The 24,105-nt window shown below is 42.0% G+C and overlaps 1 protein-coding gene across 16 annotated transcripts in view; it reads right to left on the reverse strand.

Moving 5' to 3' along the window:
• The window catches only part of LOC110500600 (adhesion G protein-coupled receptor L3), a 313,269-nt gene that overhangs the window by 282,268 nt on the left and 6,896 nt on the right, over positions 1 to 24,105 (reverse strand). The window lies entirely within an intron of this gene.

Raw genomic sequence — 24,105 nt, forward strand, 5'->3', positions numbered from 1 at the left:
TGTTTCAAGTGGTCTGGGTGCACTCTGTATTGGCGATGTGTTGATTATATATGTATGAAGCGCTATTCAGGTCACATCAGCGTTTAATGGCTGATTTATTAGGACCCAACAGGGCCCTTCTGATGGCCGCCGGACAAAGAGCCTGATTTAAACTGCATTAACACTCTGCAGTAAATATCCCCATACGACATCAGCATTTTGATGACTGCTTTTTCTTTCCACCATTTACCTTTTTTTGCTGAATGAATACATATACACACACACACACACACACACACACACACACACACACACACACACCTCACCCCCTTGCTCCATTTTCTCTCTCTGTCTTTGTATCAATCAGTCTCTCGCATTTGCTTTCCCTCTTCATCCCTTTGTTTTGCTCGTTCCATTTCTCTTCCCCCGTCGTTCTCTCTTTCGATCTTTCCTTCCCTCTGCACTCGCTTTCTTTTCACTTTTTGAAAAGGCTTCAGAGGTGAAGAGGCTGAGTTTAATTACAGCTGAATTAATATGATTTACGACAACTCCCCTATAATTAATTCTACAGAAATGTGTGTAATTGATTTTTTTGATTTTTTTATTTAAAAATACACACTCCCATGGTTTCTTTGTGTGTGTGTGTGAGACCAGCACGGGCCAAAACATGCGTTGTCATCCTCTCCCTGGAATGATGCTATTGTTTGTGGCAGCAAAAGGAGCTGTGAAATGCATTCCCTTAAAAATGATCTTGATGGAATGTCATCCACATCGCAAACACTAAATGAATGCAGACGGCAGCTGAGGTCCACACATCTGGATCGGAATAGTAAATTATACAAAGGGTTAAATCCGAAATCAAACGAGGGGTTGAATAAGCACTAACCAAATGATAAACGCAATTTCACTCCAATTTGCTTGAACAGAAGTGTAGACTGATTGTGTGGTCTTATCTGACCAAATATATACAAGATTGTATCCTAGCCTACATCATCAAAGCAATACTACAACCTCATGGAAGTACGATATTGCAGTAATGCAGTTCTCTCATGCCTTGCCTTGACCTGGTATATTACTCATGCTATAGCTTTGAGAATGTATATAAAATACCAGCTCAGACCAATCAATGTAACATGTCAACAGCTGGTCACAGTATCAGTTTTAAAAATGAACCATTCTGAAAAGTTCATAGCAACAACACTCACTAAAAATCACACTTCCGTTTGATTTGCTTCATTTTAATATCAAAATGTTGTACCGATAACACGGACACCCTGTACTACACATTACCGTCTAGACCAGGGTTTCCAAAACCTTTCGTCCCCATTTTGACATCTGAAAATTCTCAAGACCCCAACCATGTGAAAAAAAAAAACGATGTAATTAACAGCCAATGCTAACTTTATTTGGGGCTATGGCGATCAATTGCAAAACATTTTTAACAGTATTCTGATTGTCTTCGTTCATCATCACATACTTTTAAATGTGGGGCTATGACAGTCAATGACAGCCAACTGCAAATTAGTCTGACAATGTATCTTCTCACCACCACTAATGAGATGGGTGTGTTTGATGCATGTCGCATCGGCGCTTCTCAAAGTCAGGGGGCATGGTCAACTGTGCACATTTCTCTGTGGTCACATCCAACTTGGATCGATATTTGGTTTTACGGTGCTTTCAAGACAACTGGGAACTCGGAAAAATACAAGAGAGGCCTGAGTTCCAGAGTTGGAATGCAGAGTTGGATGACCTTTCAAAATGATTTCTGAAAGGTCATCCCCCCCAGAGTTCCCAGTTGTCTTGAACATACTGAAATCGGAAGTTGGAGATTTGAGTTCCCAGTTCCAAATTCCCAGTGGTTTTGAATCATTTTCATTTAGACGTTTAAGGTTAACCACATTACAATGATTTTGAGATAAAGACAATATATATATAAAATACGTATCTTTATAATTAAAAAAAAATAATAATTAAAATCTCCGGTTGCGACCCCACATGAGGTTGCGAACCCTAGTTTGGGAACCGCTGGTCTAAACAGTCTACACATCGTCTGGCCCAATGTTATTTCCTCACCAGTAACGAGTGTGCTTCATCGCGTACATTATTCATTAAGTCCAATCCAAATCGGAGGTTGTTGTTAGATTGGCAGACACCATATGTCAATATCTGGAGAACCAGGCTGGTGGTCAGACAGACATAGCATCTGTCAGTTATTTGAAGGTCCATTGGGGTTTAAAGAACCTTTTGCACCAGCCATATTGCACCAATCCCCCCAAGCAAGAGTTTTGCACAGTGGAAACTAGCCGAATTTACAAAGCATTATGTTCACATTGGAGTGAACATCTCAATTGAAAATGGTTTAACTTGCACGCTTAGTGGTCATGGAGAACAACTGTGTACAAATCATGGAAATAACCTCCAGCACACAAGTGATATTGACGCTCCAAATGCAGATTTAAATGGATCTTTATACCAATGTTTCTGTTTTGTTCTTCGTAAGAACACTTTACCCTCTCGTTTTCTTATCCTTCTCTGTCTGAGCTACACATTGAGGTGTTTTCACAGCCAGATATTGGATTTCTTCCACTACTTTCATCGGGGCAGAAGTGGTGGTGGCGACCAGGGATAGGAGCTTCTAAAACCTCTTCAAAGGGTTGTGAAACAGAGACAAATGTGCCTTTCATGAGGCACTTCCAGGTGTCTGAGACACTGTTGTATTACTGTGGGGAGTCTTCACAGGAGTATACACATTTATATCATTGTCGTGCTGACTAAAGAGTAACCTATCCGGAAAGCAACATTTTAGTTGAGAATACCAAACTAAGGAGAAACTTAAAAGCCGCTTTCCATCTAGGTTCATCAAGGTTCAAATCAACATCAACCAAAGAAACCTCATTAACTGAAACGTCACTTTCTTTCAAAAAAGTCTACCATTTGTTGTCGTATCAGTTTCAGTGCATTTGTATCATTTGAACAGGCATTGAGTGTGGCCTCAGGTTTGATTCATACCATGATTGCATCCAAGGAAACAGCTATTGTACAACCCGAGATAGTGGACCTTAAAGTCTTCACAATGCGACACACATAAAAGGTTAGTCTATACTGTGTGCTGCGAAACCCAAGTCCACTCACAGGCATTTAGTGCACTATACCGAAACAATTCATATATTCTGCTGTAAGTGCTTTTATCTAGCTTTTAGCGGACTATCCAGAGTTTACAGTCCATTCATACAGCCAACTATAGCTGCTTCAATCTAGGTTTTACAGCACTAGGGACACATAGCCTAATCGAAGGGTTATCACATCAACACTCCTAACAGGCCCATATACCTTCTGCTAAAAATAAAAACTTGAAAAAGCACACGTTTACAGACTAATGACTGACTAGTGGCTAATGGCTAACGCATGACTAATGACCAACAACCTGTGGTGTAAAGTACATAAATAGTACTTTCAAGTATTTTTACTTAAATAGTTTTACTCTATACATTTTCCCAAAAGTACTCGTTACATTTTGAACGCTTAGGTCATCTCTACTGCCTCTGATCTTGTGGACTCACTAAACACAAGCTTTGTGTGTAAATTATTTCGGAGCGTAACCCTGGCTATAGTTAAAATACAAACTAGAAAATGGTGCCATCTGGTTTCCTTAATAAGGAATTTGAAATGGTTTTCTACACCTTTTACTTTTGATACTTCAGTATATTTAAAACCAAATACTTTTAGACTGTTTCTCAAGTAGGATTGTACTGGGAGACTTGTACTCCAGTCATTTTCTAAGATCTTTACTCAAATATGACAACGGAGTACTTTTTCCACCACTGCTAACAATTGACTAATGGCTGACTAATGCAGGGTGACGGCCTGTGTCGTACACAAAAGGCGAGGCAGTCGTGGTCCCCGGAGCTCATCAAAGAGCGGCTTACTTTGTCAGCTGAGTGGAGAATGTGCTGAGAGCGAGAGAGAGGACGGGAAGTCACAGGACAGGGCTCACTAAGCCACTGTCGCCCGTCCGACACACACACACACACACACACACACAAACAAACATACACGTTACTAGTGTGGCGTTACAAGCGACACATTAGCGACAAAACGCGGTAACGGCTGATCCTAGTCTCTCAACTCATGGGTTGTTACAGGCCAGAACACAGCCAGAGGCTATATGGACAAGGTTAATGTAGAGAAAATGCCTTGTGATTGAAGTGTCCTGGTTATGAACAGGACCAGCTTGGAGAGAGTGGATATCACACAAAGTGCTCAATTGACATTGTGTATCCATACTATGGAGTCGAGACGCCGTGGTAGTTTTGTCCATCAAATCTAATAAAACTTGCCATTTATTCATACAAACTTCATAGTTTCCAAAAACGAGTCTGCAAACTGAGTTGCATTTCTCATTGTAGCCTATATAACGACAGGCATGCAATTCCTGAAAACAAGAGGTGGGCCTAGACCTCCATGAATGTGTGTGTATGTGAACAAACAAATTTGATAACACGTTTGATTATTCAAGTAAAATGAGAGCTTTGTTTTAACTTACAGGTAGATAACACATGTCAAATATTATTCCAGTAATTCTCAGCAGGTCAAACATTATGTGCTGAGTCAGTCTAGGGGTGTTAGCAGAGGCTATCGTTAGGCGTAAATGGGGAAGCAGGACAGACACACACTATGCATAGGCAACATCTGGATCCAAGGGTCAAATTAAATGCAGGGTAACTGATAACAATTGACTGCGGTTGTTGGCAACCCAGACCAGAGAACGTGCAGACAGAATGCATTTTTATGCCTCCCTTACTGCAGCCGTGTTTTCACTTTCTCTGCTCCTCACTCACTCCATCTCGCTCCCTTCTTCTGCATAATCTTATCGTTCTCCCCCCCCCCCCCCCTCTCTCCATCCCTATCAATCCTTCTCCGCCATCCTCCCTCTGCATCTTCCTATCGTCCTTCCTCTCCAATGTCAACCTCTCGAAATCTCCCCCTGCGTCTTCTGCTGAGTCTTCTGTCTCCGTCCTCTCCCTAACTCTCTCCATCTGCATGACATTGAGTGGAGGTGGAGACGGGCGTACGTTCAAATAACACCTCCAGCCTTTTTAGATCCTCTGCTGCAGTCTCCCACATGCTTGCGTCCTTAATGGCCTTATTAGTGAATGGCAGAACCTTGAACTATGCGAGATGTGTGTTACTGACGTGTTTGTCTCTGTGTGTATTGAGTGTGCAAGCAGACGGTTGTCCCTGTGTGTCCTATGATATGAATGTTGGAGAAAGCGTCGAGGAGCGGAGGAGGCTTCCTCATACCCCTGCTATGTTCACACAATGAGAGAAGGTAGGTGGGTGGGAAATCTGGTGTGTAAAACGGCTTCTTGCTAAAGATATATTTTTGAAAATGTATACGTCAAAAGGTGCACAAGCGTCAACCCCACAATTTGTGAGTCAGAAAACATTTCCAAAAACTGCCCACCTTTGTGCGTGTCAAGCAAACCAGAGGCAACCCCACAATGTGTAAAACCCCTTGTTGTAGTAGATACTACTCAAAGTGGCCACCTTTGTGCGTGTCAAGGCGAATTAGCGTCAACCCCACAATTTACAGTAAACATGCAAAACACCTTGTCGAAGACACCTTTCAAAGATGGCCGCCTCCGCGGGTGTCAAGGCGAACTAGCGTCAACCCCACAATTTTGCCCTCTTCACCGAAGCTTGAGAGGCAAGGTGTGGGGAAGGGAACGGGTGTTTATCTTTGAGATGGAATATCATTATGGTAATGATGCTATTCTTTCTTTGGAATACATACATACTCTCAATGGGATGACCAACCTTGCGGCGGAACATAAAAGTCAATAGAGGAGAAGATTGTATGGGTGACGTTAGTGGGACTTGACACTGTAGGTCCTTCAAAGGGCTACAGCATCGTGTGCATGTACAATCAGACGTCTCGCTTTTCTCCTCCCTCACATAATAACGGCACTTTGCATCACGTTTGCAGTGCAGGGTTATATTGTCGGGCAAGGAGACGTGATCAAGATTAATGCAGACTATTAGAGTATAATACTGTTGAACGTAAATAACAATATTCCACTGTAAAGGGAAATTATCTAAATAACTTACTTGAAGAAATATGTAAAAGGCGTATTTCTGAACATTTCGATTGACATTTAGTTGTTTGTAATATTATTTTTTGCTTGTGTGGGTGGCGTGGAGGAATAATATGCAGACATGAAACTCAACATGTGCACAAAAGCACTGCAACACACATCAACACAAAAACTGTGTTTTGGCATTGGGAATGGGTTCCAAAACAAACCTGCATCTGATTGAAACTGGGGATCGAGTTACTGGCAAGGCCCGTCTAGTGTCCTGATTCCATGTGTAAGGAGCGGGGTCGGGCACACACAATGCTCCCATTCAGGCTTTGTGGAAGACAGCCGAGATATCCCAGGACCCCTGTAACAGGGAGGTTAGAAAGGGTGCCCATTTCTCCACGAGGTGATGAACAACGTCAACGCCTTCTGTACTACTACATGCAGATTGTGTCCCAAATGGCACCATATTCCCTATATAGTGCACTACTTTTGACCAGAGCCTATGGGCCCTGGTCAAAAGTAGTGCGTAGCTCACTATATGGGGAATGTGGTGCCATTTGGGATACAAACAGACACGACTGAACCTGAATCAACATCTTAAATGGGCAGCCTGACCTTGTATTGATCTACACGTCATAACACAAGAGAACATGTCGCTCTTTTATATCACATTGTGGACAAGTGTTTAGGTCCCACTGTGATACTGTTAAATTGGCCTGTCCAGGTGAAAAATGGACATTAAGAAGAGAGGGATTAGGAGTTAAAGACACTGAACTACATATTGGAGTTGATTGGAAGTCTCTCCTCCACCCATGATCAGTGCTATTTTGTCTTTCATTAGTTAGTGGCATATGAACTACTTCCTAATACGACACAGTATAACACAACAAGTCACCTAACTTCTACGGATAACCTTCTTGATTTATCACCGACTTCTTTTCATATCAAGGCAGATAGTGTGTAAAAGTCCCCCCCCCCCAAAAAAAACACACAAAAGGTATCAGACGTAATTGATCCGACAACTCCCCCATTTCCCAGTTTGGTATTAATTTCCCATTAGCAAAAACACAAGATATGCCCTTTGACCTTTGAGGTAGTTCAATTCTGAGTAGCTCCAAAATGAATAATGACGAGGGGAAAACAGGAAAATAATTTCAGTAGAGAGTATGAGCCTGTGCCTACCTGCACGCCTGCGAGCACACACACACACACGTCGCAAATCATAGCACTGCACAAGCTGATTGTGGGCTTTGACAGAAATGGTCAATGTCTGGAAAAATTACACACGGGCCGTGCAGCAATACATCCTAAACGTACATCTGACAGAGGCTTTTAAAACACAGACAACGCAGGCAGAGCAGCCATCCATGCGTAAAATTGGACAGCCATCCCTCAGCCCAGGCATACATCTATGGCTGGCTTTACATGGGGAGAAGCACAATAGAATGAACTTCTGATTAAAACATTTTTAAAAAGTAATTGAATCCGGGATTCAATAGGGCTGGATTACAGTCACAAAAACATGGCCATGTGAATTCCACGCTCAGCAGGGGGTGAACAATGTATTCATTCAAGACTGACTGATTGACTAACTATCATGTTGGTTCTACTCACAAACTATTGGGAAAGAAAGTGCGCACTTGTTTTGTTTATAAAATGCTGGAATATGAATTCCTTGATAATGATAGTTATAAGATATTATCGATCCTTTTCTAAAAATACAAGTGGACGATCTCCCATAGCAATCAATGAATAAAACGGACTGCCCAAAGAGGCATTCTGAACGGTGCCTGGAAAAAGTCAATTGGGTGTGATGCGAGAAACAACCGAGATTGTGAAAGGACTTAAGCACACGATTTAATGAGAAGGCCTATACCACTTGTAGCCATCCATCTTAAAAAAAGGCATGATGACAGTATGTGCAGAAAAAGGGTCCTGTAACAGTTTGCTACAACAGCCAATAATTCCATATAAGACCTATAAAGGTTACGGGGGGGGGGGTCACTGAATGTGTAACCCCTAAATCCACAGGTTATCAACCCAGCAAATCACATTTGTGTTGCCAAGTTTACATTAAACATGTAGACTGAAAAAAAAATATAATAATTAAAAAAAAAAAAAAATAGGGATGGAGTGATAGGCATCTCTGTTTTGGTGAAGCCCTGTTGCATTATTCTCTGCCGGTGGCTGACGCGATAAGAACTGACAGTCGACTGCTGTAAAGTGACATTGTGCCTCGGTAAACGTGTTCAATTCTTGTTAGGGGCAGGGAGAGATAAGGGCCATGTCCTCATCGGGTAGCTAGATGCCCCTTGCTAATGTTTAGCCTGGGAGGAACACCGTTAAAGCTTGCAGGAGAGAGTAAATAGCAGTGTTGGTGGTAAACATTTGGGTTTCAAATGAAAACTCAACAAAACCAAAGAGTGTTTGGCATCTTCGAAATGAGAAGTCCTCAGATATATCGCCTTCTCTGAGCGTTGCCGAGGGTGACATTGTGATGAATTGCTCAAGCAGAGTCATGATTCCAGTCGTCAATAGCTTTCCAGATAAACTTGGGCAGTTTATTTTCTATGAACTGGGATATTCCGTCACAAAAATAAAGAATTCAGTCATTTCAGGCTGAAAAAAAGGGCCGAAGCAATCATAATGGCAGGCAGTGTGTTGTGGGTAGCGGTTCTATGCTTGACTGAGGAACATGGGGCTGCATACTAATGTCACTGGAATTCTTTGAAGCAGATTGCGAGCACTCGCTATTGGCCACTTTTCAAATTGAGCAGATTGCAAGCAAAACAACAGACAACAATTGTCTAAGTCTATACATTGCTTATGAGTGTCTGTCTAATTTACTCACGTCAATGTGCACTTTCCTTTTCAAATCCTCCTCACTTCCACAGCCAACAGAATAGCCCCTCAATTTAATGTCAGACCATGGAGAGGTAAGACTGATCCATTATGATGGTGGTGATGGTGGTTGTTGTTGTTGTTGTTGTTAGGGTTTCTTGCTTAAGGTCAAATGAGGTTCAACTTTTTAATTTAGCCCAGCAACAGAATTCAACCCAGCAGTCTTGTGGGGTAACAGTATAGCACAGTTAAGCAGCGGCAGACCTACTCAAGAGTTACGGATCTCTCAGTAGAGATTGTTCTGGCTCCTGTTACTCAGGTCAAAGATAGGTCGAGGAATGAGATTTTTCAGAACGAGGTGTGAGGACCATGAGATTGGATGCCGCGTTTTGCATGTCATTAAAATTGTACACGGCGCTAACAAAAACAAACTGACGGCGCATGGTAACTGACAGAGGGAGACAGATGGCTGTCGGAGAGGGGTTTCTTATGCATGAGGACTCTCTGCATCTGTTGGTGTGCGACTTCAGATCTCATGGCCGGGGTGACGTTCTAGCGGGGAAAGTACTGTTCATACGGAAGCAAACGAAAGCCGAGCGCTGTTATCTGTGTTCAAAGAAATCCAGCCATTTTATTTGGGGAGACTTAACTCCTGCACAATAGAGTTGGAGCCGCAATCCTACTCAGGAGGCCTTGAAAGCAATTAAGGACCCAGTCAATCTCTTGACACCCAGGTGGGGTGACACTGCTAAAATAATGGCTTCAGTTAATCAGATGGGCAGAGAGCCTTGAAGGAAAAACCAGCAGGACACTGCAGCCCCCTCAAGACCAGGGTTGGTCACCTTTGTCATACGAGAGACAACGTTACGGGACCTGGGGTTGGCAACCTTTGTCATCTGTCAAAACAGATCCAAACATCATAAAATGTGTATAAAGTGGTTGTATGGCCACAGTCCAGGCTGACTCTCCATCCAGGCTCCTCTCAGAGACAGTCTCTAATTGGACATGATGGTTGAGAGCCTGAGAGGTGCTCTCTTATTTGGTGTGCTTTTCCCTTTTATTAAAAATTAAAGTGCGATTCGGATGCTCAATTTGCATTCAGCCAGAGAGAAGGTTACAATTCTCTCTCTCCCTCCCCCTCCCCCTCTCCCTTTGCCTCGGCAGAGTCCAGAGCAAGATCGATGCACCAAAAGCACTTCTTTCCTGTTCAATTTCATCCTTTAGTGTCAGTACAATTAAAACTACTCTTGACCATCTTTCCAATCCACATTTCCCCCACAACCAAGACAGTCAAAGTCATCAGTCGAACGAGGTGAAAAAAAGCCTTCTCCGGGGCAGGAGCATTGGCATCACGTATTCCACACTCCCAATGATTAGATGGAAGGCCAGGTTATTGACCACTTCAGCATGGAGGATTCATTGGACGGAGGGGCTGTACGTTTGTAGCTAATGATGAATTTTATAGGGTCACGAGGAGCCAATCTGAAGCCAAGCAGTGGGTGGAGAAAGGTGGCCAACTCTTCCGATGGAGGTTTTGGCCTATTAGGGAAGGAGAAAGCGGCTGCCTGTTGTATTGAGGCATGTATTGGTCCGAATACTCGGTTCACGTGTCAAGGGATTCTATATTGAGTGGGGGATGACAAGAGCATCAGGTGAGAGGACAAAGTTGTTTTAAATATGAGTATCAATTCAAGCCTAGTTTCAGATTGTGCTAGGCAGTCATGGAAAGACCGGATGCTTTTGTAATTAGTTAAATGCACCAATCTCACTGTTACTATTATAAATTAAATGTCAGGTTGATAAATTGGCAGAGTGCTTTTGTAACTAATACAACAGAATTTGCTCGCCATCTCACCATTTAGACCCCTTCAGCATTTCAAATGCCACATTTCAGTTTGAGCGCCAGACTTACATTATTAGTTTATGTACCGTGAGCCAACGTCACATCAGTTTATCTTGATCGCAGCGCATCAACTGGCACATGTGCACTGCCATATTCCCATTTTTTTCCCCCATTAAAGTTGGCAGAATATGACAATTTATCATGTGACACATTTGTTCTGAAAGCAGTGCAGATAGAAATCAGTTAGTGACCTGGGTGTAGTGGTTGCATTTAAGCTGCTGCTCCAATTATTTCTGCCCAGTTGCAATTATACGAGGCTACCCAGCTGTGTTTGACACAAAGCTGGCTTTCCGAGGGCTTACCACCACCAAAAACATAAACAAGATTAGAGACCGTAACCTTTCACATCGACTCATCTCTGACGGCGGAGCCAGTAAGTGGACATTTGGTCTCGCCAGCCGCACCGCCACCACAAACTATACAACAACAACAACAAAAAGATTCACCACAGTGAGGTGCTTAAATGTCTTACTGCAAAAAAACTAGTTGCAATGTGCCTCCCCGAATTAGATAGATTGCTTTGTGCCGGGCAAAAGTTATGATTCTCATCTCAATCAATTCTGTTCATTGGGGGGAGTTGTAGCCACAGGAATGGCACAGAAATATCCCAGTTGATATCACATTAAAGTTAAAGCCACAGGAATGGCACGGAAATATCCCGGTTGATATCACATTAAAGTTAAAGCCACAGGAATGGCACAGAAATATCCTGGTTGATATCACATTAAAGTTAAAGCCACAGGACCCTGGCAGATTAAGAGCAACTTAAACTGTGCTCTATCCAAATGGCTCCGTATCCCCTCAATGTCCTCTGGTCAAAAGTACTACATAGCGAATAGGGTGCCATTTTAGACAAAGACTGCTGCAACAATATCATGACTGCGAGTGCCTATTAATCATTAAGGGTGGGAGTTTAACTGTGAAGGATCAAACCTGAGCTCATAGTCTAGCTACCTACTGTAGTCTCACATTGCTCCAGTATGATAAGCATGCTCATAAATTCTTTCATCGGTCTAGATATGAGCTGATATGTAGCCATCCATTTGGCATGTACAGCACTGAAAGTTAACAGTTAATCTTGACTGAATTGGTATTCCCTCCCTCCCCCCCCCCCCCCATTGTGGTAATTTATGAGACCATGGCCTGTGAATAACTAGGCAGCCCAGATCTGACTGCATGCCTGTGACATCAGTTGCAAGTTAACGAATTACCACAGTGCGAGCAGATGGCTGTTCGCCGGTTAAGGTAAAGGTATCAGCTCAAGTCTTCAGGTCTCAGCCAAGGTTACTCGTCACTTAATTAAACATGGTTCACCGAACCACCTCCAACACATAGCACCTAAATAAAAGTGATAAAAGCTAAATACAAATCTAACAATCGTTGTACAAATTTCCCTCCATCCATTGTTACAGCGGGAAGAAATCCTGCTGAGATCTTGCTCTGTACTATGGATGTGATGTGTAGGATGTGATGTGTCTATATGTAGGCTGTGCATAGCCACTAGTTATGGACAAGGCAGATGGAGTGAGCCTTGTTGAACGGATGTGGCTGTCAAACGTCTGGTGAAGAGGACGGGACGTTCAGAGCGCTCTGTCGTACAGATGATAAACGGATGTAATATGGCACCAGTCACCCAGCAGAACCAGTCAATACTACTGAGCAGAGGAATGCTAGAGGGACAATGGGAGACTGTGGACCTCGTTATGGAATGACAAAAATCTAGGGGAGGGCAGTGGGGGGGATCTTATTCAATACACGTTTCAACAGTCAGCCACTGGCGTACCACACACCCCCAAAACTCGGGGGGAGCACAGGATTTTGAGGGGGGGATGGTGGGATCCCCCCCGGAGGTCAGGCTCCCCAGATAGCATATGAACACATCATAAGACATGGTAAAAAAAATATATATATATTTATAAATAAAACAGGAAATTATCTTTATAAAACTGCACAATTTTCCCTCAGCCCCATGGCCATCCTTGGACCTTGCGGGTGAGCACTAGTCAATAGTACTATATAGGGAATACGGTGCCATTTGGAACGAAGCCATCGTCTGGTTTAAGAATGATAGCGGAAAGCTACCACTTGATACGCAGATTTAATATTGCATTTTTTTGGGCAAACGCTTAAATATTTGGTGAACAAATAGAGTCTGTTACAACTTTGAAAGGCAGATCATATTTTCAGGTGAAACCATCATCAGGTTTATCCAATGTAGGGAATACCAGGAAATGTAGGCTTCTACACCACTGTGTCAACCTAAAGTAGGGGTTGTTTATTGTGGTTTAATCCTCCTGATCCATAACACCTCAACATCATTCCTACAGATCTGTAAAGAAATATTTAATTAATCAGAAAACCTGGAGACGTAAACAGACAGACAGAGACAGAGCAAGCCACACAGACACACGTTCCATGCTAGCCCCAGCCAGAAGAGCGTGTGGCCCTCTGACCGTGAGAAGAGAGGCTGCTGGGGGTCTATGAAAGCCTGCTCCAGCCCTTGACTGAAGGTGATAGCTCTGTGTACAAGGGCGAGTGGAAAAGGCCCCCTTTTCCAGCTCCTCACCCTGCGGGGCCCCTGCCTGCACGCCATCACAGTTATCGGCTGCTTATTATTTGGCTGAATGAGCCGGAGCGGGGCTCCTGGGGGCGCTGCTGACATAATGACTGATTACAGTCTGCGGCTCCCACGAAATCCCAACGTTGCCACCAACAGGCAGCCGGCAGCTCGGCACCGCGGGAGAGGCCAGGGGGAGCGATGACAGCCTAACTGAGCCACCTCTCTACCTGTCACGGCTGACAGAGACGCGGCTGGACACCTGGGTCACTCCGTGCCCATCACGAACCCGCTACCTCACGTCTACCCCAAAGTCCAGGTTGACATATCCGGTGTACGTGGCAACACTTTCTTTTATTATGACAGGAGACAGGTGGTATACATGATTTGCATGATCCCTCTCTACCTGCCTTTCAAGTTCCTGCACTCAGGGTTGCCATATCTGTGATTTTCCAGCAAAATTAGGCTACTTTGAAAACAATGTCGTGGGTGACAATGTATTGGTCGCAGGTTTTTGGGCTACTTCTAAGTTGCTCTGTGGCCGCCATGGCATAAACAAAAAACGTTTCTATTTCACTGTGACTTGCTGCTGCTGACTATCAGGCAATGAGGCAGGCTGTTGCTGAGTGAGTGAGTGAGTGAGTGAGTGAGTGAGTGAGTGAGTGAGTGAGTGAGTGAGTGAGTGAGTGAGTGAGTGAGTGAGTGAGGCCGGAGGGGTGGGTGTGTGTGTTGAGAGAGCACCGCAGTCTAGTCCACTATTGGCTGAGTCACGTGAGTGAGAGGAGACAGAGCAGCACGTTCTCGTAGTGACAACGTTTTACCGGTTGCAGGTAGTCTATTTAACTTGTCATTATTCTTTTTGATTTCACCTTTATTTAACCAGGTAGGCAGGTTGAGAACAAGTTCTCATTTACAATTGCGACCTGAAATGCATGAGAGGGAATTTGAAATGTCAGTTATGGAACTCCCTCACCTGCTTCTGTTATGGGGAAAAGTGCTCAATGAAACTGACATTAAATGTGGAGAATAACATTTACATTTATTAACATTTGTTGGCCATCAAGTAGCCTATCCATGTATATGCCATTGTAGGCTACTGTACAGTTTTATACAAGAAATATGTTGACATTACTATATCACTGGAGTCATTGCAAATCAATCTGCCACTTATGCAGTCTACCTGGAGTGGCCTATAACTTCAGTGTATTGCTGTTGTAGTAGCCTTGTGTTATTATGCTATTATTAAATGGCCATATTCAGTTAAATAAATTGGAAGTTTTTCGCAATTGCCGATCAGTTCTCGTAACGCATTAAATTGACATAAATCAGTCAGATTGAGCTACATGTAAAAAATAAAATAAAAACACTGGCTGCTGTTGACAAGCATATTCACTTCACATACATATTAATATTTAATTCAGTGATTGAAAGTACAACCCCATCTTTAGTAGCCTATTCCAGCAGGCTATTGGGAAACACAAGCAATTACCATAGAAAATCGCCAAGCTATTCATGTTGAATAAATGAGACTGTTGATTTGAACTAAAAGCAAGCTGCTAAATGGTTCCGTTTACATCTTGCCTAGGCTACTGTAGACTATCTGATATAAGACGTAGGCCTATAGGCTACCTGCAACCCAAAGTTGAATTACAATCATAAACGCAGATTATAGCTATTGAAATTACAAGTCAATCTCACAAAAAAATGGACCGTTTATAACGGTTTGTAGTCTTAATAACATCTGGTTTGTGATATCCACACGCGCACCATGGCTAACGACTGTATCCAGGCACTGCGCGTTGCGTTATTGCATTATTGCTTTAATCATAGCAGTCAAACGAGTTAAAATCCACATTGATTGATGTAAAATGATTTGGCGAGTTTAATAAAAGGGCAAATTACCATTTCAAATATGTTTATTATGTCATAATTCACAAGAAATATTATTTTGATTTCAACCAAATGTGGCTTCTAATGTCGTTACAAATTATGTTGATATTACTTCTTTATTGGCTAGATAACGTTGGGGGAAAAGGGTTTATTGTATACATGGGCAACTCCTGCTCTGAAAAACTAATTGGGCTAGTTTTCAGGCTTTTTGTGCAGGTTTTGAGTGGACATTTTTTTGAGACCTGGCAACCCTGCCTGCACTCTTATGAATGACACACACACACACACGCACACACACACACACACGTGGGCACGAGTGTCAAAATACGTATGAAAAGAGCACGACAGGGGGGGCAGGGGGGTCTGCATTGTCAATATCAACAGCTACCCTTTTCAAATGACAGAGGGAGAAGAACTACCTTGCTTATGCGCTTTTCAGGCGACGTCGGCTTTTAGGCAGTTAATAAAGTTCAAGGTAAGACAAAAACGGGTAATTTATTAAAAACGTTTTGCTCCAGCAGGCCGCTGCATCAATCCAGGCTTCTCCACATTGAAAGGTGAGAAAGGTCTGGCAGGCAAGATTATTTTGCCAGTTGGCTCCGCAGCACCACAAACTGAAAGAGGAACCTTTCCTTATATACCAACCTGAGTAATTTTCATTAGACACAAAATGTTAGAAAATGGACTGAAACAGGGAGGGACTACCTGACCCTGTCCAATAATAAATGCTAATTTTTTATTCTTACAGTGTGCCATAATGATTATGATCCTGGTTCAAGGGATGATTGCAGGCACACAGTGGTTGGGACTGGAATAGCCAACATCACTACTCCCATGGGCCAATCGCATGCATCATTGTGAGTGAGTGACTGCTGCAAGGCAGTCTGTCCCGCTCAGTTTATATCCAATCCTATCACTATTGATTAGTGATAACTATTTAGTGATAACTAAAAAGGATGCACTCGAGATCAGATTCTGATCAAGCGAATGGATTGAGCCCCGTTGAATGTATTGGAAATGTGCATTCTACTCATTAAAAAGGAACCTTCCACTCAATATTACACTGTATATGCATAATTCAAAACAGGAATAGTACTACGGCCTATTGGGCTTGACAGAAATGCTTCTATTCATCATTACCTTTCAGATATCGAAGAAAAAAGACAGAAGTGTAAAGGACTTTGTTTTTCAACACCGTCATATGCCATTTTATGCTGAATTGGAAGACCTCAGATCGTATGGCATGTGGCTTTTGAGGACATTGTAGTCTTGCAAAAAACTATATTGTGGATTATCGCCTCAAAAATGGACTGACACTGGCAATTCATACATAGTACTGTTCTCCTGACTCAAAGATGCATTTGGTAACATTTCCACATGCAAATAGGACTTACTACCACTGACATACAGTGCATTCGGAAAGTATTCAAACCCCTTGACTTTTTCCACTGTTACTTTACAGCCTTATTCTAAAATTGTTGTTTCCCCCCCTCACGTTTTCTGTAAGTCCAGACGTGTCCCCCTGCTTAAGCCAGTACATGTCCAGGCCCGTCTGAAGTTTGCTAGAGAGCATTTGGATGATCCAGAAGAAGATTGGGAGAATGTGATATGGTCAGATGAAACCAAAATATAACTTTTTTGTAAAAACTCAACTCGTCGTGTTTGGAGGACAAAGAATGCTGAGTTGCATCCAAAGAACACCATACCTACTGTGAAGCATGGGGGTGGAAACATCATGCTTTGGGGCTGTTTTTCTGCAAAGGGACCAGGACGACTGATCCGTGTAAAGGAAAGAATAAATGGGGCCATGTATTGTGAAATTTTGAGTGAAAACCTCCTTCCATCAGCAAGGGCATTGAAGATGAAACGTGGCTGGGTCTTTCAGCATGACAATGACTCCAAACACACTGCCCGGGCAACGAAGGAGTGGCTTCGTAAGAAGCATTTCAAGGTGCTGGAGAGTCCTAGCCAGTCTCCAGATCCAGATCTCTCCCTCTTTGGAGGGAAATTAAAGTCTGTGTTGCCCAGCAACAGCCCCAAAACATCACTGCTCTAGGGGAGATCTGCATGGAGGAATGGGCCAAAATACCAGCAACGGTGTGTGAAAACCTTGTGAAGACTTTTGACCAGAAAACAGAAAACGTTTGACCTCTGTCATTGCCAACAAAGGGTATATAACAAAGTATTGAGAAACTTTTCTTATTGACCAAATACTTATTTTTCACAATAACTTTTCATAATAATTCACCATAATAAATTAATAAAAATACTAATGTAATTTTCTGCATTTTATTTTCTAATTTTGTCTGTCATAGTTGATGTGTACCTTTGATGAAAATGACAGGCCTCTCATCTTTTTAAGTGGGAGAACTTTTTTGCCCCACTGTATGTAAATACTTTTTTGCCCCACTGTATGTATGTGTGGGGTACAGAGATGAGGTAAGTCATTAAAAACAAAAATCATGGTAACCCCCCATTATAGAGTGAATCCATGCTATTTATTATGAGACTTGTTGAGCACGTTTTTTAAAATTATTTTTTTTATTATTATTTTTTTTCACCTTTATTTAACCAGGTAGGCATGTTGAGAACAAGTTCTCATTTACAACTGCGACCTGGCCAAGATAAAGTAAAGCAGTTTGACACAACACAGAGTTACACATGGAATAAACAAACATACAGTCAATAATACAATAGAAAAATAAGTCTATACACAATGTGAGCAAATTAGGTGAGATAAGGGAGGTAAAGGCAATAAATAGGCCATGGTGGCGAAGTAAATACAATATAGCAATTAAAACACTGGAATGGTAGATTTGACAGTAGATGAGCGTGCACAGTCGAAATACTGGGGTGCAATGGAGCAAAATAAATAAATAAATAAATAAATAAATAAATACAGTAGGAGAAGAGGTAGTTGTTTGGGCTATTTATAGATGGGCTATGTACAGGTGCAGTGATCTGTGAGCTGCTCTGACAGCTGGTGCTTAAAGCTAGTGAGGGAGATAAGTGTTTTCAGTTTCAGAGATTTTTGTAGTTCGTTCCAGTCATTGGCAGCAGAGATCTGGAAGGAGAGGCGGCCAAAGGAGGAATTGGCTTTGGGGGTGACAAGTTTTACTCCTGAACTTATTTAGGCTTGTCATAACAAAGAGGTTGAATACTTGACTCAAGACATTTCGGCCTTAAATGTATTAATTTGAAAAGATATATACAAAAATATTTAAATTCACTGACATTATGGGGTATTGTGTGTAGGCCAGACAAAAACATCTGAATTGAATCCACTTTAAAATCAGGCTGTAGCAACAAAATGTGAAAAAAGTCAAGGGTTGTGAATCATTGGCAGTCAGTGCCATTTCAGATATTTTTTTTATGAGCATGGCCTTATTTCTATGACAGCAAATTGGATGGCTACCTGGTCTGTGACCATGCGAAAAAACCTTTCCAAGCCAAACCTTCATATCATGACCGCCTACATCGTTGTCCTGTCATAGTTTATTCGTTCTAGTTTACTAACGCGTAAGTAAATCCACTACAATCACGTAGCACAGTGTAGTCAGAAAGCAGTTACACCAGGGGGCCCCAGTGGCGATACATTAATAAAACCAAAAGCGTACCTTGACTTGAAAGAGTTCCAGCGATGGATAGCCATATCAAGATCGCTAATATACCATCCTCTGTTTGAGATGGGTGTTTGGGTAGGCTAAAATATCTAGCTGTATTCGCAAGCTAACTGAACGTAATTTTCTTTTAAATAATCAAAAATACAACCAAATATGGCACTCACTCTGTCAGAGCTACATTATTCTGATTTTCTAAGCTCTGTTGAACAGTGGTTAAACTTAGCTAGCTCCGGGTGTTCTCACTCTCTGAAATGATTTTATTCAAAACTATTATCTTTCTCTCCCTTTGATTCAACTACTCACCACATGATATGCACTGCAGTGCTAGCTAGCTGTAGCTTATGCTTTCAGTACTAGATTAATTCTCTGATCTTTTGATTGGGTGGACAACATGTCAGTTAAGGCTGCAAGAGCTCTGATTGGTTTGAGGACGTCCTCTGGAAGTTGTCATAATTACTGTGGAAGTCTGTGGAAGGGGGTGAGAACCATGAGCCTCCTAGGTTTTGTATTGAGGTCGATGTACCGAGGAGAACAGTAGTCAGCTGTCCTCCAGCTACACCATGGTGCAGAACCCTATCAAAATCAGTATATTGGGAGTAGGGTGCCATTTTTTACAGATGAAACATGTATTTCAAAATAAAAACAAATGTGCAGGTGTGGTTGGAAACCCAAGGTGTAGGGTGCCATTTGGGACACAATTAAGACATTTATCATTTGAAAACCTTTGCGATAACTTGATGGGTGGCATCTGTATTCCTTAGGCATGTGACACATTTGGCATTGTCCACCATTGTACAGTGCGGTATAGGAACTATACATTGATATTTATGATATGATGCATGCAACTAAAGCCTTTTTGATCAGCAATTAGTGGTCAGATCAGGAGGTCTACATGGTTTGGGAGGCATAAATACAAAGTGTCATCGTCATTCATTTGTATGCGACTGCAGGTGCACTTGCTCATTACGGATTCAGACCCAAACCTGCCTTCCAAACAGGCCATAAATTAACCCAAGTCCCTCCATTTAGCAGAAAAAGCCCTGTTTTGTTTGCGTCCCCACCACATCTAGTTAAGGAAAAAACCTCCAAACCTAGCAAAGCTTCAATATCAATCTTCTCCTCAGAAAACGTGTCACATTGTAAAATACATATAGACAAATGGATCACACTTTACAGAGTAGTAAAGAGGTTGATGTACTGGGGCTTCGTCGGACTATGTCAGTTTAATAGCTTCTGGGTGCCTTTTAACACCAGGAGGATCATAAGAGAAGCTAGGATTCCTTCAAATGCTAAATCGACATTTCAGGAATTATAGCCAGCATATAAATGATTTCACATCAATCTTTTTCACACTCACACGTCAGGTCAGGTCGCAGATACATAACTACCAAACTTAAAACTTCTGATTTGATTAATTCCTGTTGTGGGAGGACTAGGTGAATCAAAGTGGACTGATTTTAATAAACCAATGGAACTGGCAAGTTACTTTCATATAGTAACTGAATATAATTGTGTATATCACATAACTCCCATGCTTTACGTATATAACAGTTCACATTGTTCAGTAATACCATACAATAAGTTGCCCATGAACTAGTCCTTCTAGTTGGTTTTACACCTTCGTAACTAACATTTGATTACTCCGAATGACACCAGATGAATTTACTTATTCCAGGATACACTACATGTCCACATACTTTTGGTCATCTGCTCTTCGAACATCTCGTTCCAAAATCATGTGCATTGATAAGTTGTTGGTCCCCCCTTTGCTTCTATAACAGCCTCCACTCTTCTGGGAAGGCTTTCCACTGACGTTGCTTCCCATTCAGCCACAAGAGCATTAGTAAGGTTGATGTCGGAAGCACAGAATTGTCTAGAAAGTCATTGTATGCTGTAGCGTTAAGATCTCACTTCGCTGGAACAAAGGGGCCTAGCCCGAAACATGAAAAACAGCCCCAGACCCTTATTCCTCCCCACCAAACTTTACAGTTGGCACTATGCATTGGTACAGGTAGTGTTCTCCTGGCATCCGCCAAACACAGATTCATCCGTCCGACTGCCAGATGGTGAAGCGTGATTCATCACTCGAGAGAAGGCATTCCCACTGCTCCAGAGTCCAATGGCAGCGAGCTTTACACCCCTCCAGCTGACGCTTGGCATTGCACATGGTGAACTTAGGCTTGTGTGCGGCTGCTCGTTCATGGAAACCAATTTCATGAAGGTCCCAACAAACAGTTCTTGTGCTGACGTTGCTTAAGAGGCAGTTTGGAACCCGATAGTGAGTGTTGCAACCAAGGACAGATTTATTAAATATTTTAAGCACTACGTGCTTCAGCACCCGGCAGGTTCGTTCTGTAAGCTTGTGTGGCTTATCACTTTGCGCCTGAACCATTGTTGCTCCTAGATGTTTCCACTTCACAATAACAGCACTTCCAGTTGACCGGGGCAGCTCTAGCAGGGCAGAAATTTTACAAATTGACTTGATGGAAAGGTGGAATCTGATGACAGTGCCACGTTTGAAGTCAATTCTACTTCCAATGTTTGTCTACGGAGAATGCATGGCTTTGTGCTCAATTTTATAAACCTGTCAGCAATGGTTGTGGCTGAAATAGCCTAATCAACTAATGTGAGGGGGTGTCCACATATATATAGTGTACATCAATAGAAACCCTATAAAGGTCACCCTATTTAATCAAAAAGAGGGCTATTCTAAGACACTACTGTAGGTAAAAGGTGGCACTCAATCTACAACAAGACTCATCACGTCAAGCTTTTATCCCTGTTCTATAAATCCAACTGCTATTGTCAGTTAAAGTAGGCCTATGAACAACAATTAAATAGAGGATGTTCTGAATTGTATTTCCTTTACATCTGATGTGATTAAGGACGCATGTCCATTTGTGAGCTCGGCGGCACTCAAAACCACAACGCCAATGCATCACATTCAGCGTCTGAGATACCTGGTGTGAGGTTTGAGAGTTGTAAATTGTAACACTGCTCAGCCTAACTGTTTTGACCCCACCAGGGACAAGTTAACTAAGTGGCAAATTGAAGAAGGAAGGGAGGTAGCAGATTATTGAAAAACTGCAGGCTCGGGGAAAGTCAACGAGCAAAGAAATTTGACTGGGTGGGGGGGGCAAAAAATACGTAATTGGTCATGCTGGGGCCAAGAGCACGCCACACGGGTCGAGCTCTGCCCTCGCTGACATGCCACCCTCGTAGGTTTTTATTCAAATGGAATGCATAAATGACTTGAATTAATGTGACGTGGCACCAGAACTCGGGAAAGATGGCCGACGGGCTATTTTTATGTCTATCGTTTCCCGTCTTTATTGGATGGACCGCAACAGCATAACGGGTTTCATTGTAGGAGTCATCTAATCAACGGGGGCCAAGTTGATTTAGAGTGATCTTATGTTCCATGATGGTCACATTCCCTACTTTTCTCTCTGCCTCTTTGACTCAACCCATAAGTTTCCAGTGCATTGTCTGATTGACAAGCCTATTAAAACACTGCAAACTTATGGGCATGAAATCCCCCACAACTCCATCCCGCCTAAAAGCGGTCGATCATCGGCCCCTACTAGGGCTGTGATGGTCGTGTAATTTTGGATGACAGTTATTGGCCAGCCAAATGACCGCGGTCACCGTTAATTATCGTTCTTATTTTAAGACGCAAACGCTCTCCTCTCCTCCTGACTACATGTGCTGCCATAGAAATAGAATGAATAGAATGAGCGTCCAGATTCAAATCAATGATGGCATAATAGTGGACTGTCGGCCATTGCAAGTGTACCCATAGGAGCAAAGCAGTGAGTAAAAGCAGGAAGTGTACACCAATACGTGCTGTGATTTGTTGATCAAGTCAACTGAAACTAGAGGTTGACCGATTAATCGGAATGGCTGATTAATTAGGGCCGATTTCAAGTTGTTTTCATAACATTCGGAAATCTGTATTTTTGGGCGCCGATTTCCAACTTTTTTAAATGATTTTTTTATACCTTTATTTATCTAGGCAAGTCAGTTAAGAACACATTCTTATTTTCAATGACGGCCTAGGAACGGTGGGTTAACTGCCTTGTTCAGGGGCAGAACGACAGATTTTCACCTTGTCAGCTCAGGGGATCAAATCTTGCAACCGCACAGGTAACTAGTCCAACGCTCTAACCATTGCACTCCACGAGTAGCCAGCCTGTTACGCGAATGTAGTAGAAGCCAAGGTAAATTGCTAGCTCGCATTAAACTTATCTTATAAAAAACAATCATAATCACTAGTTATAACTACTAATCCAGTTTAGCAGGCAATATTAACCAGGTGAAATTATGTCATTTCTCTTGCGTTCATTGCACGCAGAGTCAGGGTATATGCAACACTATCGTTTCAAACATCACTCGCTTTTAGATTTGGAGTAGTTATTCCCCTTGCGCTGCAAGGGCCGCAGCTTTTGTGGAGAAATGGGTAACGATGCTTCGAGTGTGGCTGTTGTCGATGTGTTCCTGGTTCGAGCCCAGGTAGGGGCGAGGAGGGGGACGGAAGCTATACTGTTACACTGGCAATACTATAGTGCCTATAAGAACATCCAATAGTCAAAGGTATATGAAATACAAATGGTATAGAGAGAAATAGTCCTATAAATACTATATTAACTACAACCTAAAACCTCTTACCTTGGATTACTGAAGTCTCATGTTAAAAGGAACAACCAACTTTCATATGTTCTCAGCAAGGAACTTAAACGTTAACTTTTTTACATGGCACATATTTTACATGGCACACATGTTTACATGGCACATATTGCATATTGGCACATATTACTTTCTTCTCCAACACTTTGTTTTTGCATTATTTAAACCAAATTGAACATGTTTCATTATTTATTTGAGGCTAAATTGATATTATCGATGTATTATATTAAGTTAAAATAAGTGTTAATTCAGTATTGTTGTAATTGTCATTATTAGAAATAAATCACATTTTTTTTAAATATTTAAAATAATAATAATAATAATAAATAAATAAATAAATAAATAAATAAAATAAATAAAATAATAATAATAATAATAAATACATAAATAAAAAACAAAAAACAAAATTGGCTGATTGATCGGTACCTGCTTTTTGGTCATCCAATAATCGGTATGGGTATCGGCGTTGAAAAATCATAATTGGTCGACCTTAACTGAAACTACAAAAAAATGTATTCCATTGAATGAGCTACATCAGTTAAC

This window comes from Oncorhynchus mykiss, chromosome 21, assembly GCF_013265735.2.
Source record: "Oncorhynchus mykiss isolate Arlee chromosome 21, USDA_OmykA_1.1, whole genome shotgun sequence".
In the NCBI taxonomy this organism is placed as follows: Eukaryota; Metazoa; Chordata; class Actinopteri; order Salmoniformes; family Salmonidae; genus Oncorhynchus; species Oncorhynchus mykiss.